This window comes from Lissotriton vulgaris, chromosome 12 (assembly GCF_964263255.1).
Source record: "Lissotriton vulgaris chromosome 12, aLisVul1.2, whole genome shotgun sequence".
NCBI lineage: Eukaryota > Metazoa > Chordata > Amphibia > Caudata > Salamandridae > Lissotriton > Lissotriton vulgaris.
Window position 1 is genome coordinate 638,566,297 of NC_141700.1, and position 18,699 is coordinate 638,584,995.

The 18,699-nt window shown below is 49.4% G+C and overlaps 1 protein-coding gene across 2 annotated transcripts in view; it reads left to right on the forward strand.

Moving 5' to 3' along the window:
• Positions 1-18,699, forward strand: part of ANKRD11 (ankyrin repeat domain 11) — a 1,181,327-nt gene that overhangs the window by 1,084,000 nt on the left and 78,628 nt on the right. The gene's annotated exons all lie outside the window — the stretch shown is intronic.

The following is an 18,699-nucleotide window of genomic DNA, read 5'->3' on the forward strand; positions in this document are numbered from 1 at the left end:
TTCCCATTGGGCAGACTATCACCTTGCCCACTTTCTTTCTGCCTCCGCACCCTTCTAGAGAGGAAGAGAGGCTCCACCGTGTGGACCCAAAACATGCGCTCTCCTTTTATCTGAATCGCACACAACAGTTTTGGGTGGATGACCAGCTCTTTGTTGGCTACGTGGGCGCCAAGAAAGGCCAGGCTGTACACAAGATAGTTATCTCCCGCTGGGTCGTCTTGTGTATCAAAGCCTGTTATTAAAGGAACCACCGTGGGGTTGTGCGCCCATTCTACCAAGGCGACAGCAGCTACTACTGCATTGGGACGTTCTGTCCCCCTGCAAGACATCTGTCAGGCAGCCACGTGAGCCTCACTGCACACTTTTACTATGCATTATTGCCTTGACAGCGGCTTTGGCTGTTCTGTTCTCTGTGACTTTCTGGTGTGATCTTTGTTCGCAGACCCTCCACCGGTGTTGGTATTGCTGGGGTATCTATTGTAAGGTAAGGAATCTTTCAGATACACAAGTTACTACTTTGGTAATGATATATCTGTAAGACATTAGTTAGTGATAGATTCCTTACCGCCCCGCCCATCCTCCCTGTTCTGCGAACTGAATTCGAGGGTTAAGGTCATCCCGTTAAGGGCCCTAGTTTCAATGCACCAGTGGTAAGTATCTTGCATGGCTCTGCGTTCCTGGCGCAAAAAGTTGTGTATAGAACTGAAAGCGCGCATGGGCATATTTAAGTACCTCCAGTGACGTCATCTCAGCGACTACGACGCCAGTGACATACTCGGAGCCGTAAGACAACACCTATCGACGCGCAGGGGTACTGCTGACGAAAAAACCTTTCCGGATCCAGTCTGATGCTTGGGGATATTCTAAGGTAAGGAATCTATCACTAACTAATGTCTTACTGATATATTGTTACACAAGTATTAACTTGTGCAGCATGCTTCCTTGTTTAAGTCTCCGGTTGTGAGCGAGCGTCTGATCCATGTTTACCCCTAAATCATTTGTGGTACCCAAGTGAGACCTTATATGGTCTTGACAGTTCTTATGCACATTCCCCTTTGACCCTCTGCACCACTGCTCCGTAAGCCTCTTGATGTTGAAAACTGTTTCTTTGATGGCATCACATTGGCACGCTGCATGGTGTAGCTGCAGGCATTGGTGGTCCAACCACCCTACACCACTACCTTTTCGGGAACGTTAGTAGCCTTTCTTCCCAAAATTGTCAACCGTTGTTCTGCACATCGGCAAGCTGAACATGGGCATCTGTGTATAAGCTCAGGAAGACACTACTGCCTTTGTGTCGGGTTAGTAACCAAGTTTCCACGGGAGCGAAGAAGGATCCCTACACCTCCAGGACACAGGAGCAAGAATGCGAATAGATACACACTCCTGTCTCCTAAAAGTATGAGGGAATTACCCAAGGAGTGTCCACCACTCTCCTCATACGAGGGGGTATGCAGGGTACAGCAGGAGTCGTAGATGGATGTCCAGGCTAGAAAACAAAATAAGCAATACACATAATATATCCTTACTTCACTAACCTGCATGCAGGAGACATTGACATGCGTGATTCTGCAGGTGTGCTTACCCCAATTGTAGATTAGGCAGGCTTTATCGAAGAGTTCAAAAAAAGGTAGGCTGAATAATCAGTATCGGGGTTGGAGGAGTAGAACTCTTGAGGGACATTCACACCAGACAAACGAAAACAAAATATGGGGGATGTGAGGAGCACCGGCCGGCTGTTGTGGGCGGAAACAGCGGAGCAGCACACACACACACGAGGAGAGACACCCGGCCCTCAAAGGAGGCAAGGGCGGAGCGCTCACTCTCACAGGAGGGATAAGACAACAAAATAACTCGCCAGGTATTCTCAATCATACAACAGTAGCAAGGAAAAAGAACCGAGCGAAGTAACGCCCGCTAAATGCGTGAGAAAAGTAAGAGCAGACGCGATAAATCTTTCGCGTAAGAAATCAAGAAACGCCGAAGCTCGGCAAAGATACGCTCACACAGTAAACGACCATCCAGCTGAGGCAGGGTCAGGGAATGAAGGCAACAAAGTGGGAAAGGGTCCACGGAGTCTCGGAGAAATCCAAAGAACGCCACGGAGACCTCGAGTCAGGAACCAGGAAGTGAAGAGGGGGCGTGGTACCGGAACAGTAAGCCAAGCAAAGGCTACGTTCTGCCGTGCCTCTTTTCTCAGTTAAGGGAGCGTCTAAAATTTAACTAGCTGTTTGGTTTTAGGGACCTGGGAAAAAAGACCACAGCTCAGTAATCTCGCATGTCAAGGTGATTAATTCCTAACAGTACCCCTCCTCAAAGGCCTCTTCAGAGGACCAGGCTTAGCAGGATGAAGTCTGTGGAATTGTTGAATCAATTTCGCTGCATGTATGTTTTCTGCAGGTTCCCATGACCTATCCTCTGGGGGGTATCCTACCCAATCGATGAGGTACTGGAGTTTGCCTCTTGTTTTCCGGGAATCTAGAATCTTTCTTACTTCGTATTCCGCTTCTCCATCAATTTGTATCGGTGGAGGAGGGATTTCAGGAACAATAGACGGAATATATTTCTTTACCAAGGAGCTGTGGAAAACAGGATGCATTTTCATGCAAGGGGGATGTTGCAACTTCAGGGTAACAGGGGATATGACTTTTTCAATGGGGAAGGGACCTATGAACCTGGGCTGGAGTTTTTTCGATCCTTCCATCTTTAAATTTCTGGTGGACAACCACACTTTCTCTCCTATTGTGTACATGGGTTCGGGCCTCCGGTGTTTATCCGCTTGTTTTTTCATCGCTTCTTTAGCCGTCTTTGCTGTTTCCCATACTAGCTTGATTTGGGCATGGTGTTCGTCAAGGGAAGGTACAGAGGAGTCCTTGGGAGGGATGGTAATAGGGATCATCCTAGGGTGTTGTGCCTGCACAAAGAAAAAAGGGGAGGTATGTGTAGCGGAATGGATAGAATTATTGTAGGCAAATTCGGCCAAAGGTAAGGCTTGGACCCAGGTGGATGGAAGGGAAGTCAATAAACACCTCAAAAATTGTTCTAGGGTTTGATTGGTCCTTTCTGTTTGCCCATCAGTTTGGGGTGATAAGCAGTGGATAATCGGTGGTCTATCCCCAGCATAGAACACAACCCCCTCCAGAACTTTGAGACGAACCGTGGACCTCGGTCTGAGATGATGACCGTGGGTAAACCATGTAACTTGACAATGTCTCTCAGAAAAACAGATGCTAGTTCTTTGGAGGAAGGCACTTGCTTCAGAGGTATGAAATGTCCCATTTTGGACAGTAAATCAACAACCACATAGATCGAGGTAAAACCTTGACAGGAGGGCAAATCCGTCATAAAATCCATGCTAATCGTGTGCCAGGGATGAGGGGGAATGGCTGTTTTTAAGAGCCCTGTGGGAGCACAATGCGATGCCTTGTGGCGAGCGCAAGTGGCACAAGCTTGTACATATGCTGTAACATCTTTGAACATGGATTCCCACCAAAACCACCTGTTACATAAGTCATGGGTTTTTCTAATGCCTGGATGACCAGCCAAGGTGCTACTATGACACCATTCTATGATTGTCAGTCTCAACTCTGAAGCAGGGACAAACAACTTGTTGTCATGATAGAATAATCCTTCTCTAATGGTGTGTAGTGGATCCTTCAACCAGTCTTCCTGTGATAAATCTAAGAGAAGATGTTTGATTTGTTCAAGAAGGTCCTGCTCTTTTCCCCCCACACCCAGTGTTTTGTTTTCAGGTATTATAGGACGGGGTTGTTCTTGTTCCACATTTTGGTCATGACCCAGCCTTGACAAGGCATCAGCTTTTCCTTGCTGTGTCCCTGGGCGATAGGTGATTATAAAGTCATATTCACTAAAGAATTGTAACCACCACATTTGCCTGGGAGTGAGAGCTCTAGCTGATTTAAAAAACTGAAGATTCTTGTGGTCCGAATATATGGTGACAACATGTGGGGATCCTAGTAAATGATATCTCCACTCCTGGAAGGACAATTTAATCGCTAACAATTCTCTCTCACCTATAGTGTAATTTCTCTCTGCTGGTAATAGGGTTTTGGAGAAATACGCTATAGGGTGCATGTGTCCTGTCTCAGGGTCTCTCTGTGAAATTATGCCTCCCACCGCGTATTGAGAAGCATCCGCCTCTACAAAAAAAGGTTGAGTATTATCGGCGTGATGAAGGATAGGCGCAGAAGTGAACTGGGTTTTTAAGTCACAAAAGGCTCTCTGCTTCATTCGACCATTGAAAGGGTACTCCTTTTTTCAGGAGCCTGGTTATTGGTGCTATAGTATCAGAGAAGTGATCAATAAACCGCCGATAAAAATTAGCGAATCCTAGGAACGATTGTATTTCCTTCACAGAAGTAGGACTTTTCCAGTTCACCAAGGCCTCCATCTTCTTGGGATCCATCTGCAAGCCATTAGGTTTGATAGTAAAGCCCAAGAAATCTACTTCAGTAGTGTGAAACATACTCTTGTCCAATTTGGCGAACAACTGATTTTCTTTTAACTTGGTAAGGATCTTTCGTATATGTTCCACATGGTCTTTCTCGTTCTGCGAGAATATAAGGATATCGTCCATATAGACGATCACAAAGATGTCGATATATTCACGCAAGATGTCATTGATAAAGTACTGGAACGCAGCTGGTGCGTTGCACAGACCGAATGGCATTACACAATACTCATAGAGCCCATAGTTGGTGTGGAATGCGGTCTTCCGTTCATCGCCCTGTTTAACGCGTATTAAATGGTAAGCACCTCTGAGATCTATCTTAGTAAAGATTTTTGCTCCTTTTCTCTGTTCCAAAAGGACTGGTATCAGAGGCAGAGGGTACTTGTTTTTTATTGTAATCTTATTCAAGGCTCTATAATCGAGACATGCCCTGAGTCCGCCTTCCCTTTTATCTATAAAAAACAAAGAAGACACGGGGGAAGTAGAATGTCGGATAAAACCTTTCGATAGCATGTCGTCCAAATAGTTTTTTAGATAGTCATTTTCTGCGGGTGTTAAAGCATAAATCTGACTACAGGGCAAATCTGCGCCGGGAATTAAGTCAATTCTGCAGTCGTAACTCCTGTGAGGAGGTAATTTAGTAGCTTCTTGTTCACTGAACACCTCTTCAAAGTCTGCATATTGCTCAGGTACTTTCAGATCTAGTCCTGTTTAGACAGCGCAGTATAAGGGAAGTTCAGGTTCTCGGGCTTCTAAATAACACTGGGCTTTACAATACGGGGACATCAAGGTAACTGTTCTTTTAACCCAGTCTATAACGGGATTGTGTACTTGCAACCAAGGTACTCCTAAAATAACACCAAAATTAGGAGCGTCTATAAGATCAATAACAAGACTTTCTGAATGCCCATTATTAAACACAATAATCACAGGCGGAGTTTGATAACTGATCATCCCTGAAGACAACTCGGACCCATCTACTGCCCATATGAATTCGGGCTGGGGTTTTGCAACAAAAGACAGACCCAACTGTTTAGCAAGTTTAATATCAAAGAAGTTTCCAGTTGCTCCTGAATCAAGGAGGACAGACATGGAGAATTGCTTTTTTCCGCTGTAAGTGAGTGTAATGGGTAAGGTGAAATGTTTGACTACGTGTATTTTGTTGGTAGAGATCTGATGAGGGAAGTAGCTTGAGGAAGTGACCTCTCTATTCCTCAAGCTTGCTAGTTTTCCGAACTAGAAAGACTGCTGGCTGATAGTCTGGGTGTCTTAGGACGGATTGGACAGTCTTTAGCATAATGGCCACCCTTTCCACAGTACAAGCGCAAGTTTAATTTTCGCCGCTTGTCTTTTTCCTCTGTGGATAAAGGACCGCGTATGCCACCGATTTGCATGGGTTCAGGGACATCTTTTTGTACTGGTTTCTCAATCTTAGGTAAAATAAACCTAGGCACAATATTCAGCGTTCTTTCTCCTTTCCTTTCATGCAAGCGATGATCCAATTTGACCACTAGATCAATAAAAGAGGCACAATCTTCTGGGGGGTTCACTATTTGAGAGAGTAAGTCTTTTAAATCATCTCCCAACCCACGATAAAACAATGAAGTTCGCTTGTCATCTGGCCAATGTGTTTCCGCCACCAAACGATTGAAATTGGTAATGTACGACATCCAAAGGACATTCCCCTGCGCAGACCCTGAAGTTCATGCTCCTGGCAAGGCCAGCCCCATTCTGATATCCAACGATTCTGAGTTGGGTCGATGTCGACTCCGGCGCTGAAGGAACTCAGAGGTTCAACGTCTTTGCCTGTTGTGAGGGGGTTTCAAGCAAAATGAAGAGGTGGAAAAGGAGGAATAGCTGTCTCAATAATTCTATAATAGGGGACTATAAATTCTCCTATACTAGTGATACTTGTCCACTTGTCTGCTGCTATCAAAATACAGAAACCATCACGACTGTATGAAGACGTGATTACATATTTTTTGTTGTAATCACACTGGATTATTCTCCAAAAATGTCTGTAAATATCGAATTTTACAATATACACAAATATACATACATATGTACACAGATATATACAACAAATAAAGACAAAATACAACAAATGTATACAAAAAAGCACATAATATCAAGTATTTCCTTCTTCACCCGGTAAAAATTATTTAAAGCAATAGCGAAGTGTCCTCCTATTAAGTCTAGGGGGTACACTCCGAGGTAGTACCCAGATATAAAGAATGTGTCAAAAGCAGTGATTCCAATAAAGTGTCACAATTCAGGTGGACTCCTCTATATGGAAAGTGTCGACGCCGTCGCGTTTCGGCCTTCCAATAAGTCTGGCCTCATGACAGGGTGATAAAGAACTCCTGAATATCAATCCAGCAAAAACCTATGTGAAATCTCACAGTAGGGAGGAATTATTATTTAGAGCGGCAGGCGGATGCCTGCAAGGTAAGTTTGAGGCATGTGGGCTGCTGAATTCATATCTGTGCATAGATCGCCGCCTAGTGTTGGGTCCGGATGATTGCACATTGTTGTCCTGGAAGAGTCTTCGAAGTATCACGAGATAGGTGGCTCCTCCCCTGGACTACAGTGCGCATGGGCATCGACTCCATCCCCAGATTGTTTTTTTCCGCCATGATTGTTTTTTTCCGCCATTGGGTTCGGATGTGTTTCGGTTCCCTCTGTCGGAATCGATAGTTGTTAAACTTACTTTGCTCGAGACCAAAAGGTCTTTAGGACTTGCGTCGGTGTTGTCTATCGTTCGGGTTCGTATTTTCCTCGGCTCCGAACCGACACTGCCCTTCCGCGTGCTTTCGGCGCGGACGGGCCTACTCGACGCTCCAACCTCTTCCATCATGGAACGAAGTCCATTTAAACGGTGCCCGGTGTGTGCCTCGAAGTATCCGCATATCGATGTACACCCGGTGTGCAATAAGTGTTTGTCACCGGACCACGACGAGGCCAAGTGTATGGCCTGCTCCAAGTTCCGTTCCAAGAAAACACTCAAGCTCCACCGAGCTGCGCGCCTGGAGGCCCAACGATCGGCACCACCTCCTACAGACATCTTCGACGCGGAGGATGTCGGGGACGACACTATCCGGGGCCAGCCTCCATTATAAGGCCCAGGTCGAGGGATCGCCTTCGGGCCTTACCCAAAGCCTTGATGCCCGTCCCACGGCTCCGCCTTCCGGCCCGGCCACGGACATTGATACGGCGCCACTCACGGTACAGCCAAAACCGAAAGTGAAACAAACGGTCTCGACGCCAAGCGTATCGAAACCGAAAGCGCAAGTCACGCTGGTCGGGTCAAACTTCGGAGGCCTCGGCGCCGAAGAAATCCAAGATGGCCGTCGAGCTCAAGAGCCACGCCAAAATGGCCGACCCGAAGGCTACTGTATCGAAGCCTAAAGGGACCGACGCAGCTGCATCGGCGCCAAAGACGGTTGACGCACATAAGAGTCGAGTCGATCCCAAGAAGGTCGACGACCATAAGAAGTCCACTCTCGACCCGAAGAAGCGGCAGGACGACCCCAAGTCCCTCACTACCTCGCTTCCATCCGAAAAGGCCAAGGGGGCAACGGCGTCGACTCCGAAGAGCGCGTCTTCGGTCGCCACCTCAAAACCAGCTTCAGAAGACTCTCTCGAGCCGGTGCGTCCCTCCGCCTCGTTCACTAAGAAGGTTACGGAGTCCCTTCAACGTATTAGGGAGGGGGCCGCAGCAGTCGAGCCAAAGGCCCCTGTGCCGCCCAAGCCTCTAGAAAAACCGGCGCCAACGCCTATTCTGTTCACTTTGCCACCAAAAACGGCGCCAAAGGCTTTCACAGCAAAACCAGGGGCCGGAGTGCCCGTGAAGGTGTCTTCGATGCCGAAGCCATCGTTAGTGGTCCCAAGCCCACGGCACCGACCGCTGGCAGAAGAAGAGCGTCAGGAAGTTATCATCGACGCCAACACGGGCAAGCGCTCTCTCCTTAAGAGAAAGATTACCCCTGAACCACAATTGGAGCATTACCAAATTCCACTCAAGAAAAAGGTGGACTCTGCTGGTGCCTCTGCCTCTATGGAGCCCGTATCACCACAGGCACAGGAACTTTCACCCTCTCATTCACATGTAGAGGAGGGTGACGGCAACGACGAGGATGAGTATAGCTATCCCGTCTACTCAGACCCAGAGGATGTGACTGAACCATGGTCTGCTGGTGGCAATCCTGGGGACCCGCATTCGGGACAAGAGCCTCCGCTTTTTTCAGCCAAGACTTCCCCAACAGAGGACTCTGCAGCTTTCAATGCCCTCATTGAAAGGGCGGCAGCCAATCACGACGTCGATCTCCATGCTGACCCAGTGGACGTCGACTTCCTCTTTGACACCTTTTCAGTCTCTGAAAAAACTGTAAAGACTTTGCCAATGCTAAAAGGGGTGTTGAAACATGCGGCTGAGGTCTTCAAGGAGCCCACCCGGGCAAGAGTCATCAACCCACGTATTGACAAGAAGTACAAGGCAGCGCCCACTGATCCTACTTATATCAAGGGACAGTTGCCTCTGGATTCCCTGGTTGTCTCCAATGCACGCAAATGAGCCAACTCACAAACTACGGGTGATGCTCCTCCCCCAGACAAGGAATCAAAAGTGTTTGAGGCTTCTGGGAAAACGGTGGCTGCGCAGGCAGCCAACATATGGCGCATATCCAACACACAGGCGCTACTAGCGCGTTATGACAGGGCCCACTATGATACTCTAGAGACCCTTTTACAGCACTTAGCCGATCAATATAAGGAAGCAGCAGAGATGTTGATACAGGAGGGGAAGCTTATCACCAATGCTTCAATTAAGTGCGCTCTGGACGTGGCTGACACCGCCTCGCGAGCAATTAACACTAGCGTTCTACTTCGTAGACATGCATGGCTAAGGATATCCGGGTTCAAGCCAGACATTCAAACTACCATCTTGAACCAGACGGTCAACCCAGACCACCTGTTTGGCCCCGAGGTTGATACCACTCTCGAGAAGATGAAAAAGGACACCGACACTGCAAAGTCTATGGGTGCCTTGCAGTCCCAGCAGTTTCGGGGTGGTTCCTTTCGTCGCTCCAATAATAGAGGCACCTCAAGGGGTCAACTTTCAAAGTCAACACAATTCTACAAAAGCAACACCCAAACTTTTTATACCAACAAAGGTCGGGGTGGATACCGTGGCAACAACGTCAAAGGCAGAGTACGTGGAAATAACAGCTCCAGGTCCTCCACCGCCAACAAACAGTGACGCCTTGTCACTGCCCCCCGACCACGCAACACCGGTCGGGGGGAGACTCCAGCAGTTCCTGCCCGTGTGGAAGTCCATCACCAAGGACAGGTGGGTCAGAACTCTTATCCAATACGGTTATTGTCTGGAGCTCACATCCACTCCACCCAACATACCCCCAAAAAACCGTCCTATGTCCGGCGAGCACTTGCACTTGTTGCAGCAAGAAGTCAACGTCATGCTGCAAAAAGGGGCAATAGAGCTCGTGCCCCTGCAGGAAAGAGGTGCGGGAGTGTACTCCCTGTACTTTCTGATTCCAAAGAAGGACGGATCCCTCAGGCCCATCCTAGACCTCCGGCCGCTCAATTTTTACATTCTATCAGAACATTTCCATATGCTCACGCTGCAGCAGGTTCTCCCACTGCTTCGGCAAGGGGACTTCCTAGCAACTCTGGACCTGGAGGATGCGTACTTCCACATTCCTCTACATCCTTCACACAGAAAATACCTCAGGTTCACCATCCAAAACCAGCACTACCAGTTCAAGGTTTTGCCTTTTGGGGTCACCACTAGCGACTGTGGCGGCGCATCTGATACGTCAAAACATCCACGTCTACCCCTATCCGGACGACTGGCTCATTCAAGCGAAGTCGGCCCAGCAATGCGCCGACCACGTGTCCCACACCATTCACCTTCTGCACGATCTGGGGTTCTCACTGAATTACCCAAAGTCCCATCTCCAGCCCGCCCACATACGGCAGTATCTGGGTGCTACCATAAACACTCTGGCGGCCACAGCACAGCCAAATTCAGTGAGAGTCAGCAGCATTCAGTCGCTGATCCAAAAATTCAGACCTCAACACTCGCTTCCAGCAAGAGTGTTCATGCAGTTGATAGGCATGATGGCCTCCTGCATCTCCAAAGTCCCGCACGCGAGACTACATATGCATCCGCTTCAGGAGTGCTTAGCACGTCAGTGGACTCAGGCTCACGGGCAGTTGAAAGACCTAGTGTTGGTGAGCGGTCGGGCATACAACTCTCTGCATTGGTGGAATCCCCGAAACCTTTGCAAGGGCCGACCGTTTCAAGAGCCTGTGCCACAGATTATCCTGACAACGGACGCTTCTCTCCAGGGATGGCGAGCGCATGTACTCCAATACACGGTGCAGGGACTATGGACGCAGCAGCAAAAGAAGATGCACATCAATGTACTGGAACTGATGGCGATCTTCATGGCCTTAAAGGCATTCAAAGTACATCTGTGCAACAAGGTCGTGTTGATCCGGACGGACAACATGACGGCCATGTACTACATTCAGAAGCAGGGGGGCACACACTCTCCGCAGCTGTCTCATCTGGCTCAGAGCATGTGGAAGTGGGCCATTCAGAGGAACATTTTCCTCATGGCAGAGCATCTCCCAGGCAAAGACAATCAGATGGCGGACCTGCTCAGCAGGCACAGCCACCAAATGCACGAGTGGGAGATACATCCATCAGAACTCCAACCGTACTTCCAAAGGTGGGGTCATCCAGAGATAGACCTGTTCGCCACAAGGGAGAACGCAAAATGCCAAAGCTTCGCCGCCAGGTTCCCACACCCACAGTCGCAGGGCAATGCGATATGGATGAACTGGTCAGGCAGATTTGCGTACGCTTTTCCTCCAGCACCTCTGATTCCGCTGGTGGCACGCAAACTCAGGCAGCACTCGATGACACTCATCCTGGTTGCTCCAACTTGGGCTCGCCAACCATGGTACACCACGTTTCTGGAACTGTTAGTGGTACCGCATCAAAGGCTGCATCTCACACCCAGCCTGACGCAGAGCCATGGCGACATTCAGCACCCAGACCCGCAACAGCTCAACCTGGCGATCTGGCTCCTGGAGTCCTAGAGTTTGGCTACCTCAACCTTCCTCCCAATTGCATGGACATCATTCGGGAGGCTAGGAAGCCCACTACTAGAGCCTGTTATGCGGCGAAATGGAAGCGGTTCGTCATCTATTGCGCAAACCACAACATTGATCCGCTAGATGCTTCTATTCAGAACATCATCTGTTACCTGTTCCATCTATACAAGTGTAATCTGGCATATACTTCCATTCGCATTCACCTGTCTGCGATGGCCGCATACCTCCAAAATAGACAGCACCTTTCACTTTTCAAGGTGCCTGCCATCAAAGTATTTCTGGAAGGCCTCAAAAGAGTCATTCCGCCACGGACTCCACCAGCTCCTGAATGGAACCTCAATGTGGTTCTTACAAGACTGATGGGTCCTCCCTTTGAGCCACTACATTCCTGCGAGATTCAATTCTTGACATGGAAAGTGGCTTTCTTTGTAGTAATTACATCGCTACGGAGGGTTAGTGAACTGCAAGCCCTCACAATCCAAGAGCCTTTCTTCCAAGTTCATTCAAACAGGGTAGTGCTCCCCACTAACCCTAAATTTCTACCCAAGGTTGTGTCTCAGTTCCACATCAACCAAACCATTGAGTTGCCGGTTTTCTTTCAAAATCCAGAGTCACTGGCGGAGCGGATGCTCCACACCCTTGACGTTAAACGGGCCCTAATGTATTACATTGATAGGACCAAGGATTTTAGGAAAACTAAGCAGCTTTTTGTTGCCTTTGCACCACATCACAAAGGTATCCCTATTTCCAAGGCTGGTATTGCTAGGTGGATCGTGAAATGTATTCAAATCTGCTATGCAAAAGCAAAACGCACTCTTAGCATTCCACCAAGAGCCCACTCCACCAGAAAGTTGGTGGCCTCTATGGCTTTCCTTGGAAACATTCCCTTAGAGGACATATGTAGAGCAGCCACATGTTCTACCACACACACATTTACCAAGCATTACTGTGTAGGCGTGCACTCCAAACAGCAGGCAGCTGTAGGGCAGGCTGTTCTCAAGACACTTTTCCAAACTGCTGCAGCTGGCACGGGCGGCCGCCGCTAATGGAGGGACTGCTATGTATTCTATGCACAGATATGAATTCAGCAGCCCACATGCCTCGAACTGCAAATGCTACTTACCAGTATGCATCTGTTCTTGGCATGTAGGGCTGCTGACATTCATATCGGCTGCCCTCCTCCCCGGCGCCTGTAGCAGCTGCAGTGTTCACATATAATTTCAGGGCATGGTCATCATTCACTGAGTTTCACTCCATCTTGGCCACAATGGCTAAAAACAATCTGGGGATGGAGTCGATGCCCATGCGCACTGTAGTCCAGGGGAGGAGCCACCTATCTCGTGATACTTCGAAGACTCTTCCAGGACAACAATGTGCAATCATCCGGACCCAACACTAGGCGGCGATCTATGCACAGATATGAATGTCAGCAGCCCTACATGCCAAGAACAGATGCATACTGGTAAGTAGCATTTGCATTACTCTCACAGGTCGCACACTAGAGATAGTCAATATCACAGGACGAAAGACTTCACCAGCAGGTGCTACAGGTCACTTAATTACTCTGTGGTCTCCATAATGGTAGGCAGTAAACCGGCCAGAAGGGGTTTCAGGCATGGGAGGAGGTCTCTGAACCCTTTGGAACACTAGTTGGGCGCTCCTTGTGAGCAATTGGACTGGCCTAAGGACCTTGGCGAGGCCAGTGGACTGGATACATCTCCAGGTACTGGTATGATCTATTCACCTAATGTGGCTACAGAGGAGGAGACATCTTATTCCCTGGTGGTGAGGAGGGCAGCGGAGGACCTGAACCTGCCCTCTGTGCAGGTCGCAACCAATCTCTTGACTGAGGCGCTACAGCCTGGGGTTTTCCATCTGAACCCCTTTTGCCCTTTAACAAAGCAATGACAGATGTCCTTCTAGGTACGTGGTCCAAGCCTAGCACAGGGATTCATGTGAATGGGACAATAACACACCACCATCGCCCGGCTCCCGGTGATCCAAGTTTCCTCAGCCAACACCCCATTCCTCAGAACTTGGTAGTTTAGGCTTCCACGTCACATGGCGCTTTCCATTCCACTCCCCCCGGACAGGGAATCCAAGAGTCATAATGCACTTGGGAAGATGTTTTGTTCCACCAGCCTTTGTTGCAGTTGAACACCGCATGCTTATCTGATCGACATCTAGCCGCAGATTCCTTACCTGTGAATTTCCCAGGCGTCTCACTGGATCTAGAAGATTTTTCTCAAGCAATACCCATGTTTGCTGATAGGGGGCGTCAGTCGACAAAGTCATCTCAATCATAGTGACGTCCACATAGTCTATATAGGCGTTACCAAGGCACGCTAATGGCAGTTTATAATAATAATAATTGAATTTGTAAAGCACCTGGTTACACTGACTAGTGTGTCCCCGCGCTATGAAACGGCTGTAGTCCGAGCCGCTCAACTGCTAATTCTTCCCACCCGGTCAAAAGCTAGCCCCATCCTAATCTTTGGGAAACAAGTGAGTGAAAGTGGGTTTTCAGCTCTTTGCGGAATACCACCTCTGACTTCTCCAGCCGGAGCTTCAGAGGGAGTCTGTTCCATTGTTGAGCTGCCAAAAAACGAAAGGAATACCCTCTCATTCTCACTCTGCTAAATTTCGGAACCTGAACCTGCCCCGTCCCGTTCGATCTCAGCTGTCGGGTAGGGTGGTTCGGGGTAAGCATGTTATGGAGATATGTGGGTCCTTTCCCCTGTAAGATACGGTGGCCAACACAGAGGGCTTTAAATGTCACACACTCCCTAATCAAAAGCCTGTGTAGTGTTTTAAGCGCTCTCTTAGAGGGAGCTCTCTTGGGCAGCATCAGGACCAAGATGGCAGCCGCATTTTGTATGCCCTGCAACCTCTGAGTGCACTTAGCGCTGGCTCCCAGATAGAGGACATTCCCATAGTCCAGCCTCTATGTTAAGGTCATGGACCATGGTTTTTCTGGCTGTCAGTGACAGTAGGTCCAATGTCTTCCTGAGGACCCTCATAATGCCCAAGCAGGTGCCTGCCACTCGTTTGGTGTGGTGCTCGAACGAGATTTTATCGAGCCATACCCCTAGGTTCCTCACTTGATTGCTGGGAATGGGTAGGGGGCCCAGCGCTGGAGGCCACCATGTGGAGCCTTCCCCTCAATCAATACCTCAGTCTTATTTACGTTCAATTTGAGGCAGTTATTTGTCATCCAAGCAGCCAGTTCCTGCAGACATGACCTGAAATTAGTGGCGACCTGCTCCTTTGGCTGTGTCAAGGTCACAACCAGTTGTGTGTCGTCTGCATAGGACACGACTTCCACCACAAATTTTTCTGTGATCTCTGCTACTGGTGTAACATACAGATTAAAAAGGGTAGGGCTAAGACTGGACCCTTGTGGCACCCCCTGTTTCAGGCTGATGTCTTTGGACAGAAAGGGTCCCTGTGCCACTTGGAAGCTGCGATCTAACAAAAATGACTCCAGCCAGTCCCATGCTTTACCCACCACTCCTCCCCTTTTCAGACACTGTAGCAGTGTGTGATGGGCCACAGTGTCGAATGCAGCACTGAGATCCAGCAGGATCAGTGCCGCCGTTTGGCCTTCGTCTGCATATTTCCGTAAGGTCTCTGTAGATTGCAGTGGTGCTGACTCGGTCGAGTGGAGTGCACGGAAGCCAGATTGGGTCGGGTGGAGCAACCTATTGGCCTCAATATGGGCTGACAGCTTATTATTGATGACCTTCTCCGCGATCTTGGCGAAGTACGGCAGGAGTGAGATGAGGCGCAGATTCTCTAGTTGCTCCATGCTAATATTAGGCTTTTTTCAGGGGGAGCACCACTGCCTCTTTCCAGGTTTTTGGTACCTTCCCTGAGTCAAATGAGAGCTCTAGTAAGTGTCTGATCTAGGGTTCTAGAATCTCCACACTGCCTCTCAGTACTTTAGGGGACGCAGGATCTTTAGGGGAGCCTGATTTGATGTTACCCGCAATTGTGCATAAGGCCTCCCGAGATGGGACACTAAAGGTTTTGAGGCATTCCATGCCTTTTACATTGGTAGGAGTTTCACCTCCCCTGCAGCCTTTTCTGGCCGCGTCCGGAAAAGAGTAGTAAGATCCTCTCTACCTTGTGTGCAAAGAACTCTGCCATCCGATTTCAGGATTCCTCTGACCCTGTCATGGGGGCAGCAGTACTGGAGAGTTCAGAGATCTCTTTATAAACTAAGAACAGTTTCTTCACCGAGTTGTCTGCTCCCTCTATCCTACTGCTCTAATAGGACTTCCGGGTTTTTCTAATTAAGGCGTGATATTCCTTAAGACCAGTTTTATATTCATTCCTATCTTTCTCAGAAAAACCTCTCCTCCAGTGCCTTTCCAGGCGTTTGCATTCCGCTTTCTTACCCTGAAGTTCGGCACTGAACCATGGGGTAAATTTAGTCTGTCTCATTGGTGCATTACTCGACCAAGGCGCAGTGCTGTCCAGTGCTTCTGAGATTCGCCTGTCCAGAGCCTCACAAGCGGACTCTATCCCCAGACCCCCTGGGGGCCCGCCCTGGCCAAGGGCCTTGTTAAACGCCTCTGTGGAGAAGTTAGCCCATTTCCTGCGTCAGTCCTTGGTTCCGGCCTTGCCCTGTGTTGTAGTTTCAGGTACCGCTGCCTTAAAGAGATCAGAAAGTGATCAGACCAGACCTCGGGTGTCTGGGGTTCAATAGCCAACATCTCCCAATTCGCAAAAATCGGGTCGAGAAGATGGCCATGGCAGTGGGTGGGCAGTTCAGATTTCAGAGTTAGTTGGATTGCTGCTAGTTACGGTCTGATTTCTTGCACCTCCACACTTGTGGTCTCATCGAAATGGAGGTTCAAGTCTCCCAGGAGTAGGAGTCTCTCATACCTGCGGGCTGGCTGAGTTGATTATTAGATGCAGAGATCGAGAAGAACCCAGTTTCACTATCCACAATATCAGCGGTCTCAAGGGTGCACCGAATCTCATGTTTACAGATTATGGAAATCCCTCCCCCCCCTCCCCGTTGGCCTATCAATCCTACTGATTTTATAGCCGTGAGGGAGAGCTTCTAGGATTTCTGGTGTCGAGGCATTATTAAGCCATGTCTGTGAGAAAGAGAACGTCCACCTGCCCGTCTACCAGGTGGTCGTGTATTTCCACCCTGTGCTTCCCTAGCAATGTTAATTAGGGAGAGATTTAGCACCTGACCCCTGTCTCTGAGCTTCAGCTGGCGACTTACGGCAAAGGAGCAGTGAGTGCGTTTTTTTACTGTGATAGTCCAGATCGATACTATGCTTGCATTTTTCCCCCAGTGTTGAGCACAAAGTGTGTAGCTGCTGAGAGTTGAATTGCCTTCTAAGATTGAAACCGGCAGGGGTTCTGGCCCCTGCCGGCCGCGGACGGGTGCAGACGGACTTGCCTTTGACACGCCTTCGGCGCGTCCGCTGCATGGGACGCGAAGCATGGTGAATTAAACCTGTGTGTTCAGTCAGCTGGGAACAGCTGATTGGGGCAGTGATCGGAAGTCGCGATCACTTCCGGTGGCACGTTCCGATCCCTCCACTCAAACCGAAGAATCAGCGGTGGACCGGGGGCCTAGTGCTGAGGGTGAAGTGATTGGTGCTGTGTAGCAAAGCTACGTGCTCAGTGAACAATAATGAAGCGTTTTTTAAAACTAAGCGTTCTTAGGTAAAACAATGTTAATGTAAATAGGAGTACCGGTGTTTGGAGCTCTTTCCCAGGCGCTCTTCCAACACGCATTGGCTCTGTCTCTGTCCGTCTCCTATTCTGCGCGAGACGCGAAAGCCCCAATCTTTATCCGGTCTGTATGTTCAGTCAACTGCGAGCCAGTGAGCACAGATCCATAGAAGAGCGCTACCCCCTGTCATTTTTTAACAGACTTTTTGTCAACATTTTTCGGTTTGTAGGAATTGATGTTCAAAAAGCTTCTGGTTTCAAACAGTGTGGCACTTATCTGAAAGAGACGAGTTAGTGATAGATTCCTTACCTTAGAATATCCCCAGGCATCAGACTGGATCTGGAAAGCTTTCATCAGCAGTACCCCTGCGCGTCGATAGGCGTCTTCTTAAGGCTCTGCGTGCGTCGTTGGCGTCTTATTCTTTTCTGCGCCAGTCACCTGTTGACTAAAGTATTTCATATAATTTGTAAGTAAACTTAGTCCTGGTGCATAAGGATGCCCGGTTTCAAGCTTTGCGCAGCCTGTCCGCGCACGATGTCACTGACAGACTCACACCATGAGTGTCTCCTCTGCCGGGGGCGTGACCACAACACAGAGTCATGTTGCCACTGCTGGGCCATGGCCCAGAAAACTTTGCTGTAGCGGTCCTGAAAGTGGCTGGAAGCCTGGGAGTCGGCCCCACGTCGTTCCAGGACCCGGTCCCGTGGGAGGTAGAGGGCCCGGTCGCAGAGCAAGCACCATCATTCGAAGTCTTCGCACTCTAAATCAGGTAAGGCGAAGCACAAAAAGTCGAAGAAGCCTCACCACTCTTCGTCCTCCGGTCGCCGGGCACGGCTGAGGGGGCAGGTAGCTCCGCCCCTGTGGCTCCCAACAGGACCTGAGCAGTTACCATTCGCTTACCCACCTTTCCCTGGTCCATCGGTGACTCCGGTCGAATTGCAAGAGTTCGTGTCTGTAATGCCACGTATCTTCTGCCTGTGCGAACTTCGGGCCCCGTGGGCCCCACTGTTCCACGTTCCTCGACGTCGCCGGCTCCAGCCCCGATGCCGTTCACGCCCAAAGGCCTCCATGGATCTGACTGGGGCTCCCCATTCTTGCCGGTGGACCCCGTACGGGCCCCACCGATATCGGCGCCGGCGTAGACTTCTTTTCCGAGCTGGTGCCGGAGGGATGTCTCCCGACGCCAATGGGGGACTTTTACAGTTTTCTTCACCCATGTCCTCGTCCACTTGTGGAGGCAGGGGAGGACTGGGAAGGGTTTGAAGACCCTCATGCAGCACAGTGTGAGTCAGTCCCTGACTGGGATGAGGAGGCGGAGGCCGGTGGCCTGTATTACACTCCAGTGCGTGGTTCACCATACCCTTCAGCTACTATGGAGAGAGTG